Source organism: Pelodiscus sinensis, chromosome 17, assembly GCF_052426305.1.
Source record: "Pelodiscus sinensis isolate ZL-2025 chromosome 17, ASM5242630v1, whole genome shotgun sequence".
NCBI classification, from domain to species: domain Eukaryota; kingdom Metazoa; phylum Chordata; order Testudines; family Trionychidae; genus Pelodiscus; species Pelodiscus sinensis.
Genome location: NC_143068.1, coordinates 14296948 through 14310540, shown reverse-complemented (window position 1 = coordinate 14310540; position 13593 = coordinate 14296948). Strand labels below are relative to the sequence as shown.

General features: G+C 42.0%; 1 long non-coding RNA gene across 1 annotated transcript in view; it reads right to left on the bottom strand.

Moving 5' to 3' along the window:
- Positions 1 to 312: 312 nt before the first annotated feature.
- LOC149523458 (uncharacterized) overlaps positions 313 to 13593 on the bottom strand; it is a 40686-nt gene continuing 27405 nt past the window's right edge. Inside the window, exon 3 of the long non-coding RNA XR_016347027.1 lies at positions 313 to 1128. This is a non-coding gene — a long non-coding RNA (uncharacterized LOC149523458). The remainder of the gene's footprint in view (positions 1129 to 13593) is intronic.

Here is a 13593-nt window from a genome sequence, read left to right as displayed (position 1 = left end):
GTTACTGGCTTTGGAAATCAGTATATGGCTTATGCCAAAGGTGCAACAAGATATAATTCATCATTACCTCAACAAAGAATTAATTTGAAATTGAGTGAAATTATTATTTCAACCTTTCAAGATCAGAGCCTGCCAAATTTTAGCACAGTGAGATTTTAAACTGTTGAAAAATTAGTGTTTAAAATAGCAATTTATGATGGAAACTTTCCAAGATGGACAAAAGAAGCAGCATCTGTGTTGCAATAGTAAGTCAAAGTGTGTTAAAAACAAAATACCTACTAAAAGCCATACAGTATAGAACAGAGATGGGGAATAATTTTTTAATTGGGGGCCACTCTCAGATTTGGGTACATGGTCAAGGGCTGCACTTCTAAGGATGGAGTGCAGAGTCTCAGAAAGAGGTTGGGTGAAGAAGGGAGCTTGGGGTAGGGAACTGGGGTGTAGGAGAGGGTGTATGCTCTAAGAGGGAATTTGGGTGAAGGAAAGGGTTATGACTTGGGGCAGAGGATTAGGGTGCAGGGTTGGGGAGGAAGTTATCACCTGGGAGAAGGGGAAAAAGGGAGGCAGAGGGTTTGGATGGTGACCTGGGGCAGGAGAATGGGGTGGAGGATCAGGGAGGGGCTATGGGTGGAGGAGAGGATTCTGGCCTGGGGAAGGGGCATAGGAGGGGCTGCAGGGTCTGGCAGGGAGTTGTGACCTGGAAGAAGGGGGAAAAGTTAGTTCAGAGGGTTTGCATGGTGATGTGGGACAGGGGAATGGGGTGCTGTGTTGGGCAGGGGGTATGGGTAGAGGAGAGGATTCTGGCCTGGGGGAGTGGTGTAAGAGGGGGTGCAGATTCTGGGAGGGAGTTGTGACCTGGAGGATGTAGGGAGAGGGGGTACAGAGAGTCCAGGTCACAACCCAAACCCTCTGCCCCTCTCCTGCACCCATATCCCCTCCCAGATCCTGGGTGGCCTGGGGCAGGTAATTGGGGAAAAAAAGGGGTTGGGTGCCAGAGGCAGGCTCTGGCTAGGAAACACTTACCTAGGCAGCTCCCAGCCAGAAGCTCTGCAGGAATCTGAGGCTCCCTGCTTGTCTGCTGCAGTCCCAAGGCTGATCGAAACAGCTGGCTGTTTCATGTGGCTCTTACTGGGTGAGGGGAGGAGAAAGGGAGGAGGTATGACACACCTAACCCCAGCAAAATTTCTCAGTTCCTATTGGCCGGAAACTGGCCAATGGCATTAGAAATTGCATCTTTAGTTGTATCTTGGTTCTTTGTTATTTTGGATGGATCATCCCTAAATTCTTGCCAGTGAGTAGTGCATCAAGAAATCCTGCTGGAACAGAGCGTGTTGAAACTACCCGGGAACAGGTCCATCAGTCACTTCCAACAGGCCACGGCAGTGACAAATGTGGCACCATGAGCCCACAGCACCCCAGCAAGTCATGGCTCCTTTCAGCTAACTCACAGAATCATAGAACCACAGAAGTAGAAGGGACTTCAAGAGGTCATCAATTGCAGTCCCCTGTACTCATGGCAGGACCAAGCACCACCTAGATCAGGCCTGGGCAAAATACCCTCTGCAGGTCAGTTTCAGCCTGCCACGCCACCAGATCAGGCCCACTGACTCCCTGCTTGGCTCCTCCTCACATAAGCTGGTGAGAAATGCAGCCATTGTGGGGCTATTTAAACATCTATAAGCCCCGTGGGAGGAAGGAAAGGATTCACACACTGCTCCCGCTCCCAGCACAATCCCATTGGTCAGTTTCCATTAATGGGAGTTGCCTGTTATCAACAGTCAGCTTGCAAAGCACCCTCCCCTCAGGCTTGTAGCTGTTCAAAAACCACATGGTCTCTGCAGCCAGTATGGTGGCAAAGTAGGCAGGGGGTCTGCTTGGGAAGGCTGCTGGCTGGGAGTCAAGCAGGTAATTCTCCCAGCCAGAGCCTGCCTCTGGCACCCCAACCCTCTGCCCACCTACTCCACATAACCAAAACCCTTTGCCTCCTTCCTGCACCCCAATCCTCTGCCCCAGTTCATAGCCCCCTCATGTCCTAGGTCACAACCCAAACTCTCTGTCCCCCTCTGCACTCCTACCCCACATAACCCAAACCCTCTGCCTCTCTCCCGCCCCCATATCTCCTCCCAGATCCTGCACTCAATCCCGTGTCCCAGTCACAGCTCAAACCCCTGCATCCCAGTTCCCTGACCCAAGTCACAACCCCTTCCTGACCTACATCATAGCCCCAAACTCTCCATCCCCCTCCTGCACCGTAGTCCTCTTCCCCAGGTCACAAACCCCTCTTGCCCAAGGTCACAACCCAAACAACTGCATTCTAGTCCCCTAACCCAGGTGACAACTGCCTCCTTCACTCAAGCTCCCTCCCAGACCCCACAGCCTCTCCTGCACCCCAATTTCTTACTGAAAGATGCCTTCTGCACTCAACTTCCATCCCAGACCCCATACCACCCCATACCTCCTCCATTAATATGGAAGAGTATAAGAACATAGGAACATAAGAACGGCCGTACTGGGTCAGACCAAAGGTCCATCTAGCTCAGTATCCTGTCTACCGACAGTGGCCAACACCAGGTGCCCCAGAGAGGGTGGACCGAAGAGAATGATCAAGCAATTTGTCTCCTGCCATCCCTCTCCAGCCTCTGACAAACAGAGGCCAAGGACACCATTTTATCCCCTGGCTAATAGCCTTTTATGGACCTAACCTCCATGAAATTATCTAGCTTCTCTTTAAACTCTATTATAGTCCTAGCCTTCACAGCCTCCTCTGGCAAGGAGTTCCACAGGTTGACTACAAGCTGTGTGAAGAAGAACTTTCTTTTATTAGTTGTAAACCTGCTCCCCATTAATTTCATTTGGTGTCCTCTAGTTCTTCTCTTTAGGGAATAAATAACTTTTCTTTATCTGCCCTCTCCACACCACTCATGATTTTATATACCTCTATCATATCCCCCCTCAGTCTCCTCTTTTCTAAACTGAAAAGTCCCAGTTGCTTTAACCTCTCCTCATATGGGACCCGTTCCAAACCCCTAATCATTTTAGTTGTCCTTTTCTGAACCCTTTCCAAGGCCAAAATATCTTTTTTGAGGTGAGGAGACCACATCTGTACACAGTATTCAAGAAAGGCCCTGATCACTTTCCAAATTCTTGGGAGTGGCCCCCCCATCAAAAATTATTGCCCACCGCTGATCTAGATCATCCCTAATAGATATTTGTCTAATCTGCTCTTAAAAATCTCCAGGAATGGAGATTCCACAACCTCACTAGGTAATTTATTCCTGTGCTTAAGCACCCCAATGGTTCGGAAATTTTTCCTAATTTCCAGTCTAATATCAAACAAAGACTTAATGAAACAGTTGTGAAAGGAAAAAAAAGACAGTAACTTTTTCCGTAATTGGTGTTCTTGGGATGTGTTGCTGCTCATAACTCTCAACAACAGAAAAAACCTGGATCAAGCCTTGCTGAGATGCCAACATCTATTAATAAGCTATTAATTGGTTTAATGTTATTTAACCCAATTGCCAAATATATTCCTGGGAAATGTTAGATCGCAGCAGATACTCTGTCAGGGTGTGTCTACACAGCACCCAAAACTCAAAATAGCTTATTTCGTCATTTGATGCTGTCTACACAGCACCAAATTTTGAAATACAGCACTATGTCAAGCCATTCCTTATTCCTCATATAATGAGGTTTATAGGGATGGCGAAATAGCGCGTCAGCTATATTTCGAAATAGCAGACGCATTAAAAAGACGTGGGGTAGCTATTTCAGGATACCTCTGGTATCCCGAAAAAACTTTGCTGTGTAGACATACCCTCAGTAGACAGCCCCTCATGGCACTCAGCTATCCGTGAGCTTGAAGATAATGTAAAGATGTATGTGGATTTTGCTGACACATACAAACTAGTGTCAGAAAAGATAATAGACCAGCCTCAACAAACAGCCTAAACAAATATGCAACCTTAAGAAGTTCTGTGTTACTTGGACCAGCTGGTTATAATGTATCTAAAAGGACACTAAGAAAGTGACAAGAGATTACTTTGTAGTACATGGATAATTAAACAAGTCAAATTGACACGTGATTAAAGACAAGTACTCTGTAATTCCAATTAAAATGAGAGGAGACATTCTAAACATTATTCGTGAAGGATCTCATGGACTAATTTAAATCCCATGATCAGACCAACCAGTCACTATGGTAGCCAGACATCAGCAAGGATATAAAGTCACTGCCAGGTGAACATTGCAGAATTAACAGGCCAACATAATCCAAAGAATCTTTAATAATAATACCTCTACCAAACAAATCTTGGAAGAGAGAAGCTGCAGCTTTATGCAGATTCATAGGGTGTCCTTACCTGGTCACAATGGAATATTTTTCTAGGTATATAGAAATAATGTACTTAAAAGACTGGGGCTGTGTCTACACTGGCCACTTATTCCGGAAAATAAGCCGCTTTTCCGGAATAACTTGCCAGCTGTCTACACTGGCCCCTTGAATTTCCGGAAAAGCACTGACGATCTACTGTAAGAAATCAGCCACTTTTCCGGAAATACTATGCTGCTCCCGTTCGGGCAAAAGTCCTTTTTCCGGAAAACTGTTCCGGAAAAGGGCCAGTGTAGACAGCACAGTAGTGTTTTCCGCAAAAAAGCCCCGATCGCGAAAATGACGATAGGGACTTTTTTGCGGAAAAGCGTGTCTAGATTGGCCACGGATGCTTTTCCGGAAAAAGTGCTTTTCTGGAAAAGCATCCTGCCAATGTAGACTCGCTTTTTCCGGAAATATTTATAATGGAAAACTGTTCCGTTTTAAGCATTTCCGGAAAAGGGTGCCAGTGTAGACGTAGCCATAATGTTGCAGCATTATAGAAAAACTGAAGTAGCTTTTTCCCATTTTGATATTCTGGAACAACTAGTGAAAAGCAGTGGACTATAACTCACTGCAAGGGAATGTAAGTCATTTACAAATGAATATCACTTTGATCATATTATTACCAGGCCAACTACTCATAAGTGATTAGACAGGCTGAGAGAGCTGTACAGACAATCAAGAAAATCCCACAGAAGAAAGAGACATTCCTTACTTTTCTGAACTATAGATCAAAATCCATAAAAAATACTGGATACAGTCCAACACACTTCTTGATGGGAAGATAACTGAGAGCTGCTGTTCCCAGTTTGAAAAAGAATTTATCTCCAAAGTGAACAGACAGAAAAAAAAGTAGTCAAAAGGTATAAAAGGGTAAAAATAGCTTGCAAACACTTTTACAACAGATGTCACTCAGAGAACTGCCAGTTCCAAAGAACCTAGAGACTGTGTTTGTGTCAACCTAGATGGAGAAAAAGAACGGAAAACTCGAGCTATCATAAAGGAGGAAAAACAACAGACAACACTAGATGGCTCAACAGAAACAGTTGGCACCTAGTTTATTTCTCAGAAAAAATCATCAACGTAGTCAACTCGTCAGATGGCTGATATGAAATAAGAAGACCATGACTCAAAGACTGTAGGCCAATTACAGCCATTGTTGCAATAAATGGACACCCAGATGACCATGTTATTGCCTGTTCAGTTCATTGAATTAGAAAACCAGTACATTTCAGAGACACTTAGACTGATATGTTCTGAACTTTAAAGATAGAACGATGGGGTAAATATTATAAAGGTAGCAATGTAACCAAAAAAACCCCTCAAGGGGTGAGAGGTAATGGAATGTTAAAGTGTATTATAACATTCAGCTACTAGGTGGAGCTGTACACAAAGGCTGAGTCTAGACTGGCAAGTTATTCCGCAAAAGCAGCTGCTTTTGCGGAAAAACTTGTCAGCTGTCTACACTGGCCACTTGAATTTCTGCAAGAACACTGATGAGCTCATGTAAGATTGTCAGTGTTCTTGCAGAAATACTATGCTGCTCCCATTCGGGCAAAAGCCCTCTTGCGCAAATGCTTTTGTGCAAGAGGGCCAGTGTAGACAACGTGGTATTGTTTTGCGCAAAAAAAGCCCCGATCGCGAAAATGGCGATCGGGGCTTTCTTGCGCAAAACCGCATCTAGATTGGCACGGACGCTTTTCTGCAAAAAGTGCTTTTGCGGAAAAGCTTCCATGCCAATCTAGACACTCTTTTCCGCAAATGGCTTTTAACAGAAAAACTTTTCCGTTAAAAGCATTTGCGGAAAATCATGCCAGTCTAGATGTAGCCAAAATGTAGTATTTTAGTGCTGATATAATGTAAGTATAATGATGGTAATAAGTCCTACATAATGACTTGCTTATAAGTTCTGTCTGCTGCTTTGTTTCACTCTGTCATTCACCCTTGCTTCTTGTTAGCTCTACAGATTAAGTTGTGTTTCTTGTTTACATTGCAAAGTTGTGTATGGTACTTTTGTTATTGCTTTAGTAACTATAAAATCCTTTCTAAAATATAATCTTGTCTGAAATTCTCTATACAATTATTTGACAGGAAATTATCTGTAAAATTATTTGGTATGAGTGAAGGATGTGTACATAGTTAAGGATAAGTGTGAAAGCCATCACAAATACCTAGATGATTAAGAAGTGAGAACTTGAAGACAACCAGGATGCCTCCATTGTGCCTGATACTAGAAACAAATTAGGAGAATTGATGAATCTAGGAGATAGGCAAGACATCTCCAAGAGTGAGACAACAAACAAGAGATAATGATGGGAAGCCTGGCAATAGCCATCAAAGGGTAACTGTGGAAAACTCCAAGATTAACACCACTCGAGGATAAATGAATACAGCATGGCATTGCAAAACCCGTAGACTCAAATGGGAACTTAGTACAAAAATGGGGTGTTTTTGCAATGACTCTCTGGTTTCAGTCCTGCAGAGCACCTCAGAACATCAGATCATGACCAGCAGAGCCCAGCTCCTCACTCGTGTTCAATCTACCAGACTACAAAACTGACCCAAACTAGGAGACTGGTAATTATAAGACCATCTGCAGGACCTCTGTGTGTGTGCATGTGTGAAAACATATGCTGCTTTTCATATTGCATTTTCAATAAATGTGGTGTATTCCCTTTTCCCTTAAACAGATCCAGTGTGCTTCTTATAAGCATAACAGAGCAATGTCATGTATCTTATATGAGCATACAACAGCTATTCCTGGCAATGCATAAAGATATCTTCTGGGAATACATACATCTGTAGCATCTCTCTGGGATGAAGCTCTGTAACTAGTCATCAATACATTATAGCTGAACAGAGAAGTGGAATAGGGGCTAGAAAGAAGCTATGTAGCAAGATGGCAAAGGCCCAGGGAAATTGATAAAGAGTGTGTGTTTTAACCAACAGAATTGATGCTGGGAAAAAGAATGATCTGAAAGTGAGTTGTATAGCTGGGCCAGCAGCCAATGTAGAAGAGCAGGGAAGAAGGCACAGGGAGAGAATTGAGGAAAATGGCAAGTCTGTCTACTCTGCCTTCTACTGTGCCAACACTGCAGTAAAGTTATAGGGATATGATACAGAGAGTTCCCCAGTGCAACCATCAGAGGCATCCAGAACATCAGGGCCAAAGCAAAGATCAGATCTGTGAGACCAAGAGTCTAGGACTTTTGTTCTTGCAGGGAGGGCTGAACATAGGGGCTGTGTCTACACTGGGCCACTTATTCCAGAAAATCAGCCGTTTTTCCGGAATAAGCTGAGAGCTGTCTACACTGGCCCTTGAATTTCTGGAAAAGCAACGATGCTCTACTGTACAAAATCAGCCGCTATTCCGGAAAAACTATTCTGCTCCCGCTCGGGCATAAGTCCTTATTCCGGAACACTGTTCCAGAAAAGGGCCAGTGTAGACAGCCCAGTAGTCTTTTCCGGAAAAGCAGCCTATCAATGTAGATGCTCCTTTTCCGGAAAAACTGAAAACGGAATAGTATTCTGTTTTAAGCATTTCCGGAAATTCATGCCAGTGTAGACACAGCCAGGGAGATTCTGGGCATAAGACTAAGCAATCCTCTGATAAGCATAGCTTCTGCACTGTCCCTAGGCAGGAAGTTTAGAAATTCTTTGCACATTCTGACACTAATACTTAGCATAGGCCATTTGCCCTTCTTCTGCCATCCTGTGTAAACAATTCTTCTTCCTAGATGTTCCCAAATATTTGTTAAGAAATGATTGTGAGACAAAACCCTACTGCAGGGTTTCCCAACTATGGGTTGTGACCCAAATATGAGTCACCATTACATTTCAAAAGGGTCGCCAAGTGTCTCCCCGGGTAGCTCTGCCCCCTCTCCTTCCCCCTGTTTTTGAATTGCCTTGGGTCACCAAGTCTTCCTGAATTGTCAAAATGGGTCCCCATCTGGAAAATGTTGGGAACCACTGCCCTAGTGCTATAGGACAGTGTTTCTCCACCAGTAGTACGAGTACCCTTAGGGATACTCAAGAGAAGTCTGGGGGGGTACATCAATACAACTGAAATTTGGAGAAAAATTAATTTTAGTTTTAAGTTTTACAGAGCTTTATTATTTTTATACTTTTTACATCCAAAAATTTCCTCGCCCGCCTGGCTATGATTAAGTTGTTTAAACAAATGTGTTGCAATGGTAGAAAAAAATGTTCTGTGTCTGAAAATTGTAGGTACTGAGGGTACTTATAATTTTTTTTAAAGAGGTTCTTTATAAAAAAAGGTTGAGAAACACTGCTATAGGAGACTCCAATGTTTGGAGCACTTACCAAGCCCATCTCAGAGTTCATGGTACAGATATCATGCTTCACATGTCATAGCACTCACCATAATAGCCTGTTACAACATTCTGTTTCTAGAGAGTGATTAACTGATTTGGAAAACTGAAAAACTGGAAGCCCCCAGTGTTTTTTACTCTAATTATTGAACAGGAGTCACACATGGAAATGATTGTGGCTGACAGCTCAATGCATTTCCTAATAACCCTTTTTAGTTTGCATCAGACATAGCTGGAACAGAGCATGGAATGGAGAGAACCCTGGTTTTTAACAAAATACAGTGTAGGTCAGTACACTGGTAAATTGCTAGCTGACATATGCTCTTAAAGACATACCTTTTCTCTTGTAATCCAAACCCAACCAAAGTAAATGTTAACCTGCCATTGGTTTAGAATGCTAGATCTTAGGGTTCCAACAGGCATCTTTGGATTGACATGCCAATTGCTAAGCTTTACACAATTTTGCATATCACAATAGGCCTTTTAGAAGAAAAATCTTATGAAAAATGTAACAAATTAGCCCCCAAACACACCCAGAAAAAGTACCAAGATGGTATAATTGGACCAGGTACAGATGGGCAATTGGATGGAACTAATTTTTAAGCATCTTTTTACACCACCAGAACTGAACATTACACCTTAGAGAATGGAAAGAGAGACACACCATCTTCCTCTCCACAAGGAATCTGCATTTCTAGGTTGCAACGTAAACAAAACAGACACACTCAGTCTTGTTCTACAACATTCAGTAACTTGTAAATAGTTCTAAGACATCCTAGAGAAAAAGTGTTTATGGGACAATACCAGATGTTATATTCAACCATGGACAATGTCAAATGGAAAAAAACCTATGGTCCGTGACAATGCCAAAAAGTAGAACTACACAGAATTTCTAACAATCCCTTTATCAGGCCAGAAGGAGCTGGGTTCTTGGAGAATCAAGCCCAGCAGCTGTTGGAGAGCTCTACGGAGGACCTCTGTAGCATTAGGGTTCTGTTCAGATTCTATTGAGCTTTAAAAATGTTTGCTTGCCATTTTACTAATCATGTTTCCAACATTTATGTCATGTAATGTCCCTACAGACCATCCTGATTTTTATGAGTCATGGAACCATAAAGGAGTAAGCAACTGTTGTGAATAAAATAAACTTACATAATCTCCCCTTAAAGCCACATGCCAGATTTCTTTCATAATAATGTGATTAGTTTTTGGGGAGAGCTGATGTTTTCCAATATAGGTAAAATTGACTCTTCTTGGGAGGCACAAGCTAGCAAAATTATGTCCTTAGAAAATCTAAGACATTACTGGCAGCTGTGGTGCTCTCAAATTATTTTAGGAAGAAAGGTTTAACTTCTAGCAGCACACAAAAGGGAAGGGGTTTTCGCTGTTAGTGCCGCCATAGCCCTGGTCTACACTAGGGAATTATTTCGAAATAACTCCCCTTATTTTGAAATAACAAGCAGAGCGTCCACACTACCAAGGCCGTTATTTCTAACTAAGAGGCTGGTTATTTCTAAATAATAACTCCTGATATCTTTGGGGAATAAGCTTATTTCAAAATAGTTATTTTGAGAGTTTTTATTTCAAAATAAGTTATTTTAAAATAATTTCTTAGTGTATACCTAGGCTGTAGGCTATATGCCTCTACTGCCCAAATCAATGCCCAGCCTACAAGCGGCACTATTTTTCAATGTTAACAGACAAAGCTTAAGTACTAAAAATTTGAATGACTCTAAGTTGTAAGAAATACATTAACCCTCCAGTCAAACAGGATAGATTTGTCCTTGAAATTCATAAAGTGACTTAATTCTTTGTCAAGAATTGTCAGTTTAGTGGTTTCTGGTATAACATGTGCCTCCTGACCAGGATAGGATATCAAATATCTTTGTTTAAATTTTGGTTATGTAGTGCCTAGGATGCACATGTGCACGTATTGTGACTCAACTGGGGACAGTTATCAATAACCAGATGCTTAACAGATGATGCCAGCGTGCAAGCTTATAGAATTCCACCTTTCCCCAGAATATCCCACTGATCTACAGTAGGATGCCTAGCAATGGGTGACCAGTTTATACATCTGACCAGAGCAAAAGTATGCTACTTTGGAAGATGTCTGAATCTTGTACAATTAAGAATGTTCTGAGCTTGACATACCCCATAAATAATAAGGATATTTCATGAGCCCATTTCCCTTGTATCCAGCTGGTAAAATTTCAATAGTTTTCCATTTTCATGGCATGTTTCAGTTCTTCCTTTCCCTAACCTATGACTACATATGGCTACCATCACAATATTGTCTGTTACAAGAAAACAAAGGTAAATTAATATGCCTATTAATATTACTAACCCATTTTGCCAAACAGCAGAACATACATATTTGCTTATCCAGAGACAAACTCAAACTGGCTATTTACAACTAAGATACAGTCAAAGCTGATGGATTCTTGCTCATATACAGTGCATGCCAGTTGTGTAACTTCTTATACTCCAGCTTGAATGTGTTCTTCTTGCAAACCATTATGATCTCCCCAGATGCGGAAGGAAACCGAAAGAGGCTTGTGGAAGGAAAGGGAAATCCAGTAGAGATTTCTTTTAGCTCTGCTTTACGGCTTTGCTCTGGGGAGGGCTCTGTTTGAATTGGTAATTCAGTCTAAGACGTTAGCTTAAGAACAGAGATCTAGAGAAATGCCTGTATGGAAAAACAAATTATTCAATGGATAGAGAGGATCATCTGCAAATAGAAAACAGGGATGTGTGGCTTTCATCTGAGATTGTGAAAATTCATAGCAATTTCTGTACTCCATGACCCTATACTTCAGATGCTGTCATATATCTAGCCATACTTCTGTAGTGCAGTAGCTGCAGATTTTTGATTTCTAATGGTTGCTTCCGGTTCTGCCCAAAGTTGGTCTTCTCCTGAATGGCTGGCATGATGTAAATTAATTTACATATATCATTTTATAGGTGTTAGTGTTTACAGCACTATTTAATTAAAAAGGGGAGGGCCTCAAATATATGTAGATAACATATTTAGCAATATGTAATTCCAAAACTATATTTGCATAGTGATGGGTCATGCTCTTCACAATGTGGAGTGAATTATTAGCCTCTTTAGATAGAAATCACACTAAAAGAGCCAGCGTAACATGAGTATATAATGCAACCACAAAGTGAGCACATAAAAATGATGGAAGAGCTAACTGTCTGTCAACTGAAAACATCAGCTATATTTATCTGGGAAACTGCTAATTTTAATGCTATCTGATGTCCTTTGAATAATAGTATTAAATCATTCAAGCACATAAGCATAATTACAGAAAACACTTGTGTAAGACATTATTTATGTAACAAGATTTTACAGAAAACCATCAGGAACAACTTCTGCATGCTAGCTGCATTTGCAATGAAAAGAAAAACAACTCATGGCGTATCAGCTGCCAAAAAATGCTCAACCTTTACTATTGTTGCATATGATCATTCAACTTTTACTCCAAATATCTGCATCTCAAACTAAATTAGACGAGCAGGCCAAACAATATCCTCAAGTTTTATATGCAAAATAGATGGCTATAGGTATAGACTTGCTGCTGCATCAGCTGGTCTTTATATAAGATACTAGTTCTTGGAAAGGGAAGTCATCAGTACAATACTTTAAAGGGTAAAAATGAACCAAAATTGGAATGTGATAGAATGAGACAATGCTCTAGATTATGTTTAGTTTCTAGGTGCACCTATAGAGCAGACCAACAGTAGGATACCATTATGCTAGGCCAGGACGACTCATCTTTGGAAGCCACAGGGGCCACAATGATACTCAAAGCACATGCCGAGGGCCGCAACTTACGTGTGGCTGCATATACGTGCAAATATATATGCAAATATATGCAAATAACTTATTTCACACTGACAGGCATGAATACAAAGATTAAGCCTTAAGCCGCAGTGCCGGACCAAACATGGCCAGTGTAAGCCTGTGAGCACCTCTCAGGCTCTGCCTACAAGATTAAGAAGCCAGCACTTCCCACAGTGCCCTGGTGCTCTTGGCAGCTCCTCCTGGGGGCTAGAAACACCGACACACTGTACCTGTCTGTTCCAGCCAGCCTGTCTGCTTGCGTCTTTCAATGCTCACCCTGCCTGTGAGACGCCTCACCATTGTGGAGCATGTTCAAAGGATCCCACCTGCAGGCCACATGTTGAGGCTCACATAAACCCAAACCGCACCGTGGGCTGCAAACAAATGGGCCGTGTGACGCATGTTGAGTAGCCCTGTGCTAGGCACTGCAAGTACATATACCAAGAGATGGTCATAAAAATGTAAGAACAGTAATAATGGGTCAGACAAAATGTCTAGCTAACCCAGTATCTTGTCTTCCGACAGTGGCCGATACCAGATGCCACAGAAGGAGTGAACAGAACTGGTAGTCATCATGTTTGTCCATTTCCAGCCTCTGACAAATGGCTAATAATAGCCATTGCTGGACCTAACCTCTGTAAATCTATCTAGCTCTTTTTAGAACCCTGGTCTTCACAACCTCCTCTGGCAAAGAGTTCCTCAGGGTTGACTGTGCGCAGCATGAAAATATACTTCCTTTTGTTTGTTTTAAACATGCTACCTATTAATTTCATTTAGTGGCCCCTAGTTCTTATGTTATGGGAACAAGTTACTTTTTCTTAATCACTTTCTCCATATCTGTCATGATTTTATAGACCTCTGTGATCTCCCCTCCCCCCCAGTCTCTTCATATGGCACCCGTTCCAAAACCCTAATAATTTTTGTTGCCCTTTTATGAACCTTTTTCAATGCCAAGATACTTTTTTTAGATGAGGCAACCACACCTGTATGCAATATTCAAGATGTGGGCATACCATGGATTTATACAGAAGCAATAAGAT